The sequence below is a fragment of the Peromyscus eremicus genome, chromosome 1 (genome assembly GCF_949786415.1).
Source record: "Peromyscus eremicus chromosome 1, PerEre_H2_v1, whole genome shotgun sequence".
In the NCBI taxonomy this organism is placed as follows: Eukaryota; Metazoa; Chordata; class Mammalia; order Rodentia; family Cricetidae; genus Peromyscus; species Peromyscus eremicus.
Genome location: NC_081416.1, coordinates 34,715,066 through 34,727,819, shown reverse-complemented (window position 1 = coordinate 34,727,819; position 12,754 = coordinate 34,715,066). Strand labels below are relative to the sequence as shown.

Sequence of the window (12,754 nt, the reverse complement as noted above, 5' to 3'; positions counted from 1 at the left end):
TGAGACATGGATGGAAATTATTTTTTGATAATTACATGCTAATTTCTAATGATCCCAGCATCATTTTTTAAATAGTGACTTAATTTACCTATTTTCATTTTTTGCACGTGTGTATGTATGTCATGAATGTTTACATGTGTGGATGCACATACACATGGGGGTGCACACACACGTGTGTTCATGTGTGTGGAGGTCAGAGGTTAACATCTGGTGTGTTCCTCTATTGTTCTCTGTCTTAAATATTGAGACAGGATCTCTTGTTGCCTATCCAGTTTGCTCGGAGAATCCCCCGTCTCTGTCTCTGGGTGATAGAATTACAGACAGGGTGCCACACTTGGCTCTTAGGCTGGTGTTGGGATCTGAACTCTGATCCTCATGCTTACATGGCAAGTGATTTATGTACTGAGCCAGCTCCCTTCTCCACTGAATCCTCTCTGCTGTTTTGCTGATAATCAACTGACATATGTACTGGGCTGGTTCTGACTTCTGTGCCACAGAGATTCCACTAGTCCTGTTAGAGCTGATGGCTGTACAACCAGATAGATGCTTTTCTGTTTATCTTTCCCAAAATCTCATCACATCTGAAATGTGGCTCCCTTCTTGAAGTCTGCCAAGAAACGGCAAACCATAAGCCTCCTTGGACTATAAAACCAGAAGATTTGTACCTACCACACACCACACACACACACTACATACATACTATGCATACATACCACAATTTTTCACCACATACACACCACACACCACATACATGTACCACATGCATCATATGTATGTACCACACACCCCATACATATATACCACACCTATCACACATACATAATAAACAATATACAAATATACCATACATATATACCACACACACACACACACACACACACACACACATACACAGCACACATACACTACACAAATGACACATGGACATACATTCTCATTCTTCTATCCTTTGCTGCAGTAGGAAATGGGCTCAGTGGAGGACAGGAAAAGGGCATTGTCACTGCCAAACATTAACTCAGGACCTGCTCTAGGTCCAGCTTCTCAAACACTCTGCCATTTGGTTCCCATCACCAGTATGCTGCTGTAGCCTGAGCATCAAAGATAGGAAATGTAAAGAAATACACTCAAGATCTAGAATTCTCAAGAGAGTCATATTTTTAATCAGTTTCACTTTTTAATTAAATTTGTTGCTGTTGAGTGGGAGAAAAAGAACAGAAAGGCACGTGCCCCTCCCCTGACAGCTTGCCTAAATGACTGGGTTGTGGCTGAGTTACCCTTGACCCTTGGCTAGCTCAGTCTGACCTCTTCTTGGTCACAATGTTTGTGCTTTTGCACAAAGCAAGAGTTGCCTCTGTCCAACTGTCTCTAGCGTTCCTGTAAAAGCTCCGTTCATAGCAGATGAAGAAAGCAGAATCAAGTTACTGGTTCGCATGGCTCTTGCTTTCAGAAAGTGGGTTTTCTAAAATCCCTACCAATTATTCAAGGTCCAGATGCTTTTGCTTGGAATGAATTGCGAATCATCAGCTATTTACCTTACAGAGAGCTGGAGCACAGACAAGAGGAAGAAGAGTGAGGAAGGATGGAAACCAGCATTTACTGCACACCCATGGAAGCCACAACAGGCATGCTATGGAGAGCCTGTCAAAATCCCAGCAAGCTATGTATTTTTGTCTCATTTTACAGATGAAAACACCAAAGTCCGGGCAGTGCAGGTTGACTAAGTTAACTTGTAGGTTGGCATGCCAATGAGTGGTCAGCCTGTTCTGAGGCTGACCTGTTCTGGGTCATTTGCTTGATATGGAGTGACTGCATCAAGAAGGATGCTATAGGGATGGAGATATGTTCAGAGTAAAGACCTTAGAGAGATAGTAATATGAATAGCAAAAAAAAAAAAAAAAAATCTCCTCTTAGTAAGAAAAGCAAGAGTGTCGCTATAGCACAGTTTTGCTCAGCGTTGGTTTCCTCTGTGGTTTTTAAATAGGTATAAAGAAGAAGAGTTTTCCAGACACATTTTGTGGTGATTTGAATGAGAATGTTCCCAGAGGCTCTTATGTTTGAATGCTTGGTCCTCAGTTGGTGGAACTGTTTGGTAAGGATTAGGAGGTATGGCCTTGTTAGAGGAGGTGTGTCATGGTGTCATGGTAGGGATGAGGCTTTGAGGTTTCAAAAGACCATGTCATTTGCAGTTAGCTCTCTTTTGGCTTCCCACTTGTCAATCAAATGTGAGCTTCTCAGCTTCTGCCCCAGCACAATGCCATGCCTGCCTGCTGCCATGCTCCCACCATAGTGGTCATGGACTCTAACCATTTTCAAGTGTGAGCCCCCAAAATTAAATGTTTTCGTTTATAAGTTGCTTTGGTCTGAGTATTTTGTCATGGCAAGAGAAAGGTAACTATGACACATTTATTGTGTCTATCTCAGTGTGGCAAGTTCTTTGTATCACAGTAAATATATATAATTTCTAAAGAGAGACATTCTCAACCACATAATCTAAAACCAAATGAATTTCAAACATGCAATTTATTGTATTTATTTATTTATTTATTTATTTATTTATTTTTATTCATTTTACATACCAACCACAGTTCCCCCTTCCTCCCTTCCTCCTTCTCCTTTTCCACCTTCCCCAACCCACCCATCCCCATCCACTCCTTAGAAAGGGTAAGGCCTCTCATGGGGAGTCAGCAAAGCCTGGTACATTCAGTTGAGGCAGGACCAAGCTCCTCCTGCTGCATCAAAGCTGAGCAAAGCATCCTACCATATGGAATGGGCTTCAAAAAGCCAGCTCATACACCAGGGATAGATCCTGGTCCCACTGCCAAGTCTCACAAACAGTCCAAGCTACAAAACTGTTGCCTATATGTAGTGGCCCTAGTTCGGTCCCAAGCAGGCTCCCCAGCTGTCTAGTGTCAGTGAGCTTCCACAAGTTTGGGACAATGAAAGAGATATCTCGGTAGAGGGAGCCATTCTGGGCTAGGGAGAAACCTGATCTAGGGAAATTCCCAGGAATCCACAAGGAATACCCCAGATAAGGTCCCCTAGCAATAGTGGAGAAGTGCCTGAACTGGCCTTCCCCTGTAATCAGATTGGTGACTACCCTAATTGTTATCATAGAACCTTCATCCAGTAACTGATTGAAGCTGATGCAGAGGCCCACATCCAAGCACCAGGCCAAGCTAGGGGAGTCCAGTTGAAGAGAGGGAAGAGGGATTATAGGAGTGGGGTGGGGGTGTGGGTGTAAGGGGCATGGGAGGGGGTAGGGAGCATGGGGGGGACGGGCGTCAAGATCATGATGGAGAAACCCACAATGATGTATTTATTTGTTTTTTAAGATTGACTTTATTTTCATTTATGTATATATATCTAAAAAAATGTGGGAATGAATGTCCCGTGTATATTAGTTGGAGGCTGGAGTTACAGGTGGTTGTAAGCCATCCACCTTGAATGCTGGAAACTGAACTTTGGTCTTCTGGAAGAACATCAAGCATTCTTAACTTCGGATCTAGCCCATCAAAATGGATGCATTAGAATAACTGTTTCACAAACACTCCTTAGTGAATGAAAGCCAAAGAGCAGCGTTAAACTCCATGCCTTCCAATGAGGGAAGCAAGACCAGGGAGAGATGGAGCGCTGCTTCAGGCCATACAACTCATTTCACTTTGTGGACTCTCTAGCACTCTTTCAGTATGCAATTGCTATGTACCAAATTCTCTTTCATGAATCGTAAACCACCGAGTCCACATCTGAATCAAAAAGACAGCATTACTCTGAACTCCTTGACCTAGCTACAGGGACATTTAAACTTTTATATACACATACAGCACATCTTACCTCCAGCACAGTGTCTTTAAGTTGAGGGTGTTCTCAGATCTGAAGCCTTTTTGGTTTACTAGCGGTACAATCTGAATGCCATAGCTCTGTCAGTGGAATAGAGAAACAACAGCACCTCACAAGCCAGTTAGCACTGCATCCATACATTCGGTATCTGTTACACACACTACAATTTCATGAATGTGCTTTGGTACCTTACCTATATTCTTGTTGCCTTACTTAGATGCTATCAATATTGACAGAGGCCGTTGAAAGTCTTGTTGATTTGTGAGAACAGATGACGACTATAATGATCTAAAAACCACAACGTTAACGGTACTCCTGGTTGATTAAAGTGTGTGGTGTGGGGCACTTTCCCAACATAATGACAGAAAGGGGCTTTAAGGACCAGATGCTTACGGTCTTCACTGAAGTGCCTTCCTAATCAGAGAAGGCTCAGCTAAGCTAACTCTCAGATGGATGTAAACAACTAACAGATGTGACCGAGTTTAAGGGGCCCCAGAAGAAAACTCATGCAATTATAGAGAAAGGACCTGACTGATAACAATATGTAATCTGGGATATCCTTGATGGCTGATCTGAAAGAGCCATGCTTACAGGTGTTTATTGGATACTCGGAGTAATGTGTTTGTCTTAATTAGAAAGGTACTACATATTCACTGTAGAGAAAGTGAAAAGTGGTAAAAATAAAGATTTTTTATAATGTCACTGGATAAGGTTTTTTTTTCAGTTAACCTTACAGGATGTTTTTTCTATTTCATTTATGTAATTACAGATGTAAATGTTTAAGTGCTGTTTGAAAGCTTTCTTTTTGTTTAACATAAGCAAGCATTGTGTCATGAGATAAACTATTGAAAACTTTTCAGTGGCATTTTATGGGCAAAGCACTATTTGTTTAGTAATAGTATGGATGTTTATATTTTATAATATTACTATTTATAATGGCAAGATAATTTTTGGAAAAAATGCTATAAAGGGCATTCTTATAGTACATCTTTATGTTATACCTGCAATCACTCCCTTGGCATAAATTCTTAGAGGCAGACTCACCCTGCTAACATATATGGGCATATGTAAGGTTCCGAATACTCATCACTATGATATATCCCTGAAAGTATGCTGGATTACTTCCACATCTACCAAGGAGAGTGACATACTTATGACCTCTTTTCCTAACTCTCAGACTTGCATACCTGAGGTTAAATACTAAGGATTAACTTGGTTACCAGACTTCCTTTTAAATTCCAGAAATTTGTGTACTACATCAAGTCTCCATTTTCACTAACCTATCATTGCCCATAGTGACCTGAGGAGGTTTAAATATAACATTAGGCCACATGAAAACTGTAATCCAAGCCATAGATTTTTTTTGGCCCAAATGAGAGGAAAATTATAGGCACACATCAAATAAAACAATATTGTGTTTTTTGATTCTGTCTCAACTCATCTAATTGACCTGAGTGGATTTTTTAAAAATTTTCTTCTAATAGTTCTCTTCATTTGTGACACTCAAAGGTAGGCTGTAGGGCAGTGGTTCTCAACCTTCCTAATGCTGTAACCATTTAATACAGTTCCTCATGTGGTGGTGACCCCCAATCACAAAATTATTTTCATTGCTACTTTGTAGTCAGAAGGTTTCTCTGGTCCTGCCCGGCCCTGCTGTCCCACAGCTGCTTATAAAATAATCATTCAGAGGCTTAATATCATTTACCAATTGCATGGCCTATGGCAGGCTTCTTGCTAGCTAGCTCTTATAACTTGACCCATTTCTATTAATCTATGTTTTGCCATATGGTCATGGCTTACTGATATTTTCATATCTTGCTTCTCCTGGTGGTGGCTGGTGTCTCTCTCCAGACTTCACCTTTCTCTTTCCTGTTTCTCTCCTTGGATTGATTCCCCCCACACCTGCTGCCTCTAAGCTACCTTGCCATAGGCCAAAGCAGCTTTATTTATCAACTAATCAGAGCAACACATATTCACAGCATACAGAAAGACATCCCACAGCACTTTCCCTTTTCTGTCTAATCAAAAGGAAGGTTTTAACTTTAACATAGTAAAATTACACATAATAGAACAGTTATCAAGCAAGAACTACAGTTACAATATCTAGTCTATTTGTATTTGGTAAAATTAAAGAAAATATTTTATCATCTATCCTATGTTTGTGAGTCTAAAGTTTCATATCTAATGTATCTTTTATCATAACCAAGGAAAATTATAACTATCAAGTCTTCAACTACATTAAAGACCCCAGAAGGATGTAATATTATTACCTAAGTAAACAGGAAATGCATTGTAAGCAACTTCCAAAAAAATCTAGAATGACAGAGATATCTGGCTGCCTGGACAGTCACCCAAAGTTTCTCTGCAATGTTGGGGCATCCATCTTTGGCCTACAGGCCTAGCATATCTGACAGACCCATCTGTGAAGCAGGATTTTCTAAAGAGCCTTCCTATTTTGTCTTGGCAAGGATCAGCAGTCCTTTGTTTTGTGTCCTGTTTGTGCATTTTGGACAGCATACTGTCAGCAGTCGATGAGAGGGCACTTTCTTGCCCAGTGACTAACTTTTGCCACAATGAAAGTAAACTGCATATGGAGTTTCTTCAATGCCCATCATTTTCTATGAAGTAGATTGGTGCTGCCAGGAGCAGACATGTCTCATAGTCAGAAAAAAAGAAAAAAAACTATGTTATTAAAACATTTTAAATGCCATATTCTGTAGATCTTAGAAGTGTTTGAAGATTACCTACCTAATTGAAATATATCTATGTATACCTAGAAAACTTAACTAACATGACTATAAGTTTGATTATCATGGATGACTAATTATTAATCTGTATTTCTTAATTATACATTACAATTTCAAATGAGCTGCACAAACATATCTTAAACAAGAGTAGAAATATACATACAGTATATACATATAGTGGGAACAATATATATTCACAGCATGCAGAAAGATATCCCCCAGCACCACTTCATAACTGTAATTTTGCTACTGTTATGAATCATAATGTAAATATCTTATATGCAGGATACCTTATATTTAACCCCTGTGAAAGGGTCCCTTGGTCCCAAAAGGGTTGTGACCAACAGATTGGGAACCATTGCTGCAGGGGAACTAGATGTTGATACAATGTGCTCCTTGGAAGAGGCTCAAACTGCAGAAGGCAGTGGGGCAAACAAGTCAGAGGAAGACACACCTATATATGGTTCAAATTTGAAGCACAGATTTTCATTTTGGGTGAAATTAAAAACATTTTTTTGTTGTTGTTGTAGGACTGGAGAGATGGCTCTGCAGTTAAGAGTACTTGTTGCTCATGCAGAAGACACAGGTTCAATTCCCGGCAACCATATGGTGGCTCACATCTATCTATAACTTCAGTTCTGAGGAACTGAAGCCTCCTCCTGACTTCCATGGGCACCAGGCATGCATGTGGTATAGACATGCAATTTGGCAAAATGTTCATACATATAAAATAAGTCTTTCATTTTAAGATTTACGTGTATATATTATACTCATAGTGCACTGTACTGTGTTCCATAAGAATGTTTTCTTGTAAGTATGTCTTATACCCTGCCCAAATTCCTCCTCTATTCCTTCCCTGTCTCCACCCACTCATATTAGTCTTCTTTGATCCCTTAGAGAATTTCATTTAGACTTTGACAGCATGTGTGGATACATGATTTCACACATCTATAAAAATTTGGAAACCTCATGGGAGATGATTCAGAGACACTATTTCTGAGACTGGCTTACCTTGACAATCTCTAGCTACATCCATTTTCTGGAAAATGATGTAATTTTGTTCTTCTCTATAGCTGAAAAAACTCCATTGTATATAAATGCCACCTTCATATAGTCCTCTGTGGTTGGATGCCTAGCTTTGTTCCATAACTTAGCTATTGTGAGCAGTACTTCAGTAGCCATGGATGCATAAGTATGTCTTTGAAATGTTGATGTGGAGTCCTTTGGGTAAACACTGAACAGTGATATCCCCAGGTCACATGATAGATCAACTTCTTTGGTTTTCTGAGAAGCCCCCATAGTGATTTCCATACTGGTTGGGCTAGCTTGCATTCCTAGCAGCTGTGTATTGGAGTTCCACTTAGTTCACACCTGTGTCAATGTTTGTGGGGTTTGTTCTCTTTGTTTGTTTTTGTTTTTCAAGACAGAGTTTCTCCATGTAGCTCTGGCTGTCCTGGAACTTGATCTGTAGATGAGGCTGGCCCTGAACTCACAGAGATCTAACTGCCTCTGCCTCCCAAGTGCTGTAATTAAGGGTGTGCACCACTACTGTCTGGCTGCTTTTGTTTTCTTAATGACTCCATTCTGACTGGGATGAGATGGAGTATCTGTGTGGCTTTAATTTCCATTTTTCTGGCGGCTGGTGAAGTTCAACATCTTCTCATGTGTTTGCTGTCGTTTGTGCCCCAGCATCTGAGAACTGTCTGGTCACTCATTAACCCGTTTACGGACTGAGTTGTTACTTTGTTTCCTGTGGATATATGTAAGCTTACTCTATTTCTGGACTTTCTAGTTATTTTTACTAGCATTCATTGATTATACATAATAATGAGTCTCCTTATATGTTCACACATGTACATAGTCATACTACCACTCCCTGGTACCCATCTTCTGGTTTAGCATTTTTAGTTCTTTGTAGATTCTAGATATTAATCCTTAGTTCGATGTATGGCTAGCAAAGATTTTTTTTCTCCTATTCTGTAAGCTGTCTCTTCACTCAACTGTTTCCTTCGCTATCAAGAAGGTTTTGAATTTCCTAAGGTCCCATTTATCTACTGTTGGGCTTATTTCCTGAGAAACTGGAGCCCTATGCAGAAAGACCTTATGTATGCCAATGATGGAAGGCTATAAGAAGATGGAGAATCACAGCTCAGAGTGGTCAGTGAGAGGATGAAATTGGTTGTCACAGCTGCTCAGTGTGTGTCTGTGGCTGGGTGAGGAGTGAGATGGCCACTCATTGATTTTGTAGTGACTCATCTGACCGAGGGCAATGTGTGATTGCCTGAAATTGCAGGAAAACAATGTAAAGTTTGTGCCAAGACACCCTGGAGGTCAACATCAAACCCCAAAATTAGAGCTCAAAGTTTCAAAGAGAACAATATTAGATAACCTTCCCCAACTGTATCTAGAGAAATTAAATCACCATTAATTATTTTGAACAAGTTATTTGGCCATAGATTTTATATATGCATCTATACATTTACATAAATGTATAGTTAAAAACCCTAGATCTTTGCAGACTCATCATTCATCTTAAATATACACAGAGTAGGTAGCTTGAGTGAAAATGTACCTTAGTTCAATATTGAATATAAAAACCATTCTTTCATATGTCACCTTTTTTTGGTAATATTCAATAAAATACTGCTTGGTCATAACAGACAAAGGATGTGTCTTTTGTGAGAATACAGTAATTCTAAACAGGCTTATGGGTAATCATTAGGAAGAATGGGATGGGGAAACGGAAGTAGCTGGAAGCCTGGGGAAAGCTGAGCCCATCAATGAGGATTTATTGATTAAGGAAGGCATGGACATCAGGGCAGTATTTATTAGAGGGGTTGGAGTTTTCCCCAGGGAAAATGTGGGAGACACTGGAAAATATATTTAGTTATTATTTTTAATATTTTAGTTGTCATAATAGATAATGTTGTGTCTTCCTGAAATTTTATGTTTCAGTTTAAAATCCAGTAACTGTAAATGGGACATTGTTTTGCCCACATAACCAAGTTTAGATGAAGCCATATTAAGTTACACTCAGTATAGACAGGCTTCCTTATGAGAGGACAGGACATAGACACATATAGGGAAGAACGGCATGTGGAGACAGGCAGAGATGGGGGTACTGCCATAGGGAGCCCCAAACATCATGGGGCACTAAAAACTGCAAAGACTGAAAAATTTAAGGCAATTTCTCTATGTGAGCTTCGAGCTTTGAGAGGGAACAGAGTCTTAGTCATTCTTTGATTTCAGACTTCAGACCTCCAGAATGAAGGACAAACCATTGTTCTTTTAAGCAACCTGGCTTGTAACAACTTACTGTGGCAGATCTGGGAAAACAGCACTGCTTTTGACAAACACTCCTGGTGAATTCCCTAGGTGAGTGTAAGGTTCTAATCAAATAAACACAAGGTATTATCATCCTTACCTCGTTGTGCAGCTTTTGTGAAGCTGGGATGCATCATTTGGTAAGACTTACTTCTTAATAATGTGCACATCTGTGGTGGTGCTCACCATGGGATGGGCACACAGAGCATCTGAAGCTGTAGAGCAAAAATAGTCACCTAAAGCTGAGCCATCACCTTCCACAGCTCACTAAGACCGCATGTGAAAATCTCCTCCCATAATTCCCCTCGATACAGCTGACCAAATGCATAGCGGTCCAGAGGCTTCACTTGGCATGGAGTCCTCTAAGGCAGTTTGATGAAGACTGCTGGAATAGCACTTGAAGCTTCCAATGGTTGAATTCTTTGATCAGCGTTTCTTCCAATTTTGTAAACTACAAAGCTCATCAGATTCTCTCTAAACTAAATCCCTTGCCAAACCTGGGTGTAGTGGGCCTTCACAGGGAATGTTTAAAAAGTGTTTCAAAATATTTTGGCATCGGATAAGAAGCTGAGTTAGAGCCAGTAATCTGTCTATATTTAATATTGTCAATACATCATGCTAACTTCTAATTTTGTATGTATTATAAAACACATAACATGAATTTCTACACATGTATGCAATCTGTCAGTGCATGGATATGCATGTGTATATATACACACACATATTTGCTAGTTCTGCACTTTCTGTTATTGTTGTTGTACATGCTCACAATTGAAAGATTAATTTGAAACTCTCCGGGAAGATGTCCATAAAGTGATTTTACTCCTAGGAGCTGATGGTCAAAAATACTTCAGAGATCACATCTGTGACCTTTCAGGATACAGATTTCATAAAGTTCATAATAGGATAGGTTCTGTTTTATTGCTGCCAGAGCAATAAAATAGGCGACAGCCCCACAATGATGGAGCTGTCAAAAATAAAACGCTAACAGTGCAATTGTTAATGGTCCCGGTGGGAAAAGAGAGGGCAGGTATTGCCACACATAGGAGGCTGCAGAGGGACTTCTAGGAGTTCAGGGTTTAAAACAGTATTTGGCAATTAGAGAGAGGGAATCCCATCCAAGGGAGTGTGAAGGGACCATACCCTTACTGGAAAAAAAAAAAATCCTCGAGATAGAGACCTTCAAGAAGTGCTAAGGCTTACAGAAAATATCCAGGAAAACAAGAAGTCTAAGCAACAAGCATGAAGAACAGTGACAGAAGGAGACAAGGGGAGGGACTTACCGTGAGCTCACTGTACATTCACTACGGCAGGAGCGTCCCTGATTGGTTATTATAAATGCCTCTCATAGAGGAAGGGAGGAAGTTACAACGCTACACAGGTTCATTCATCTGCCTGAGGTCATGATGCACCAACCAGCACACAGCAGAAACTAAATGGAACCAGGATACAGCGGACTCCAGGCCTGCTCTTACACTACCTCAGAGGAACAACCTAATGATAACCAACCCCTCCCTTCTTTCCTTTCTTCCTCCTACAGTGGTGCATGCCCATAGCTTCTTCTTTCAGTTGTGTCTGATGGATCTCTTAGAAGCCCTCCATTTGGTTAGTCACTGCTCAACACTGTTGAGTCTCTGAAACGCACTAAGTGGACAGGGACACAGCACAGACTGGGACTTAGTCCCTCTTCTCAGGAGGGTCACATATAGACAAAATGGAAAGTGATCCTGAGCTACCACAAGGCTTCAGGACCTGTGGGAGGCAAGCCAGGGTGGCACGTAAATGATTTGATTCCTTTTTTACCTATTAGGATGATATTCAGATAAGAAAGTAGAGAAATATGAGCATATGAATAGATGAAACCCAAGGTTTGTTAGACAACAATAATAGAAGAAAAAAAGGGTTTAAATTTACACAGTCATACATACTATGAGATACTTTAAAAAACATCAATATTGAAAGGCAAGAACTGTTACCCAGGTTTGCTAAAGGCATAAAAGATTCAAACTACAGGCACATGCTGGCTCCTGCTCCACAGCACTTTTTTTTTTTTTTTTTTTTAATCCATCATTTGGCAGCTGGCTTGTGAGGATTCAGGAAGAAAATGCTAAGTTCCAGGAGGAACATGGTATGAGTCAGCATCTTCTACCATTCGCCTGGAAGCCACCCAAAGCATGGAGAACAGAAAGATTCCTCAGACCCCAGAGCCCATTTTCTGTAAAACCAGGAGAAGCCATCTGTAGCCACCAACATCTGTGCAAGGGCTGGAAAAACAGTTGAGATTAGGATGAGACAGATGGACAAGTGGACAAGAGAAGCACATGTGGCCACAGAGCCCAGGGAGGACCAGATTTTAGAATGGGAGACGATACTCTGTCACAAAATTTAAACTCTGACAAAGCCTTGACTTGCATGCGGGATGTGATTACATCAATGAGAAAACGTGATACAGAAGTATAACTGAAAGAAGAAAGACCTCGATGGGTGGAGACTGAAACATCCTTGTGATGTCTTACTAACTCAAAGATGAAGATGGAGAAAAACATTGAAGATGTTACTATGTAAGTCCAGAAGCAGGAAAAAATTCCCATCACCACAGTGTTTTCTATGGACATCCTTAGTGAATATCAGGGGGGACATACAAGAAACCATAACATACAATGTGACAACAGTGGCTATAGAATGTGGCAGGAGGGACGTGAATGGGGTCCCTACTGGGAGAAGGACTTTTCATTGCCTCCTAACAGCACATTTGAAATGATGCAACTGTATCGGCACTTCAAAAACTTAACCCTCTCAGGACTGAGAAAGTTGAGACAATCAGAGACCTGGATGTTTCCACCAAG

General features: G+C 40.4%; 1 long non-coding RNA gene across 1 annotated transcript in view; it reads left to right on the top strand.

The window, feature by feature from the left end:
* The window catches only part of LOC131908361 (uncharacterized), a 59,514-nt gene extending 52,182 nt beyond the window's left edge, over positions 1 to 7,332 (top strand). The window contains exon 3 of the long non-coding RNA XR_009378571.1: positions 7,115 to 7,332. This is a non-coding gene — a long non-coding RNA (uncharacterized LOC131908361). The remainder of the gene's footprint in view (positions 1 to 7,114) is intronic.
* Positions 7,333 to 12,754: the final 5,422 nt, after the last annotated feature.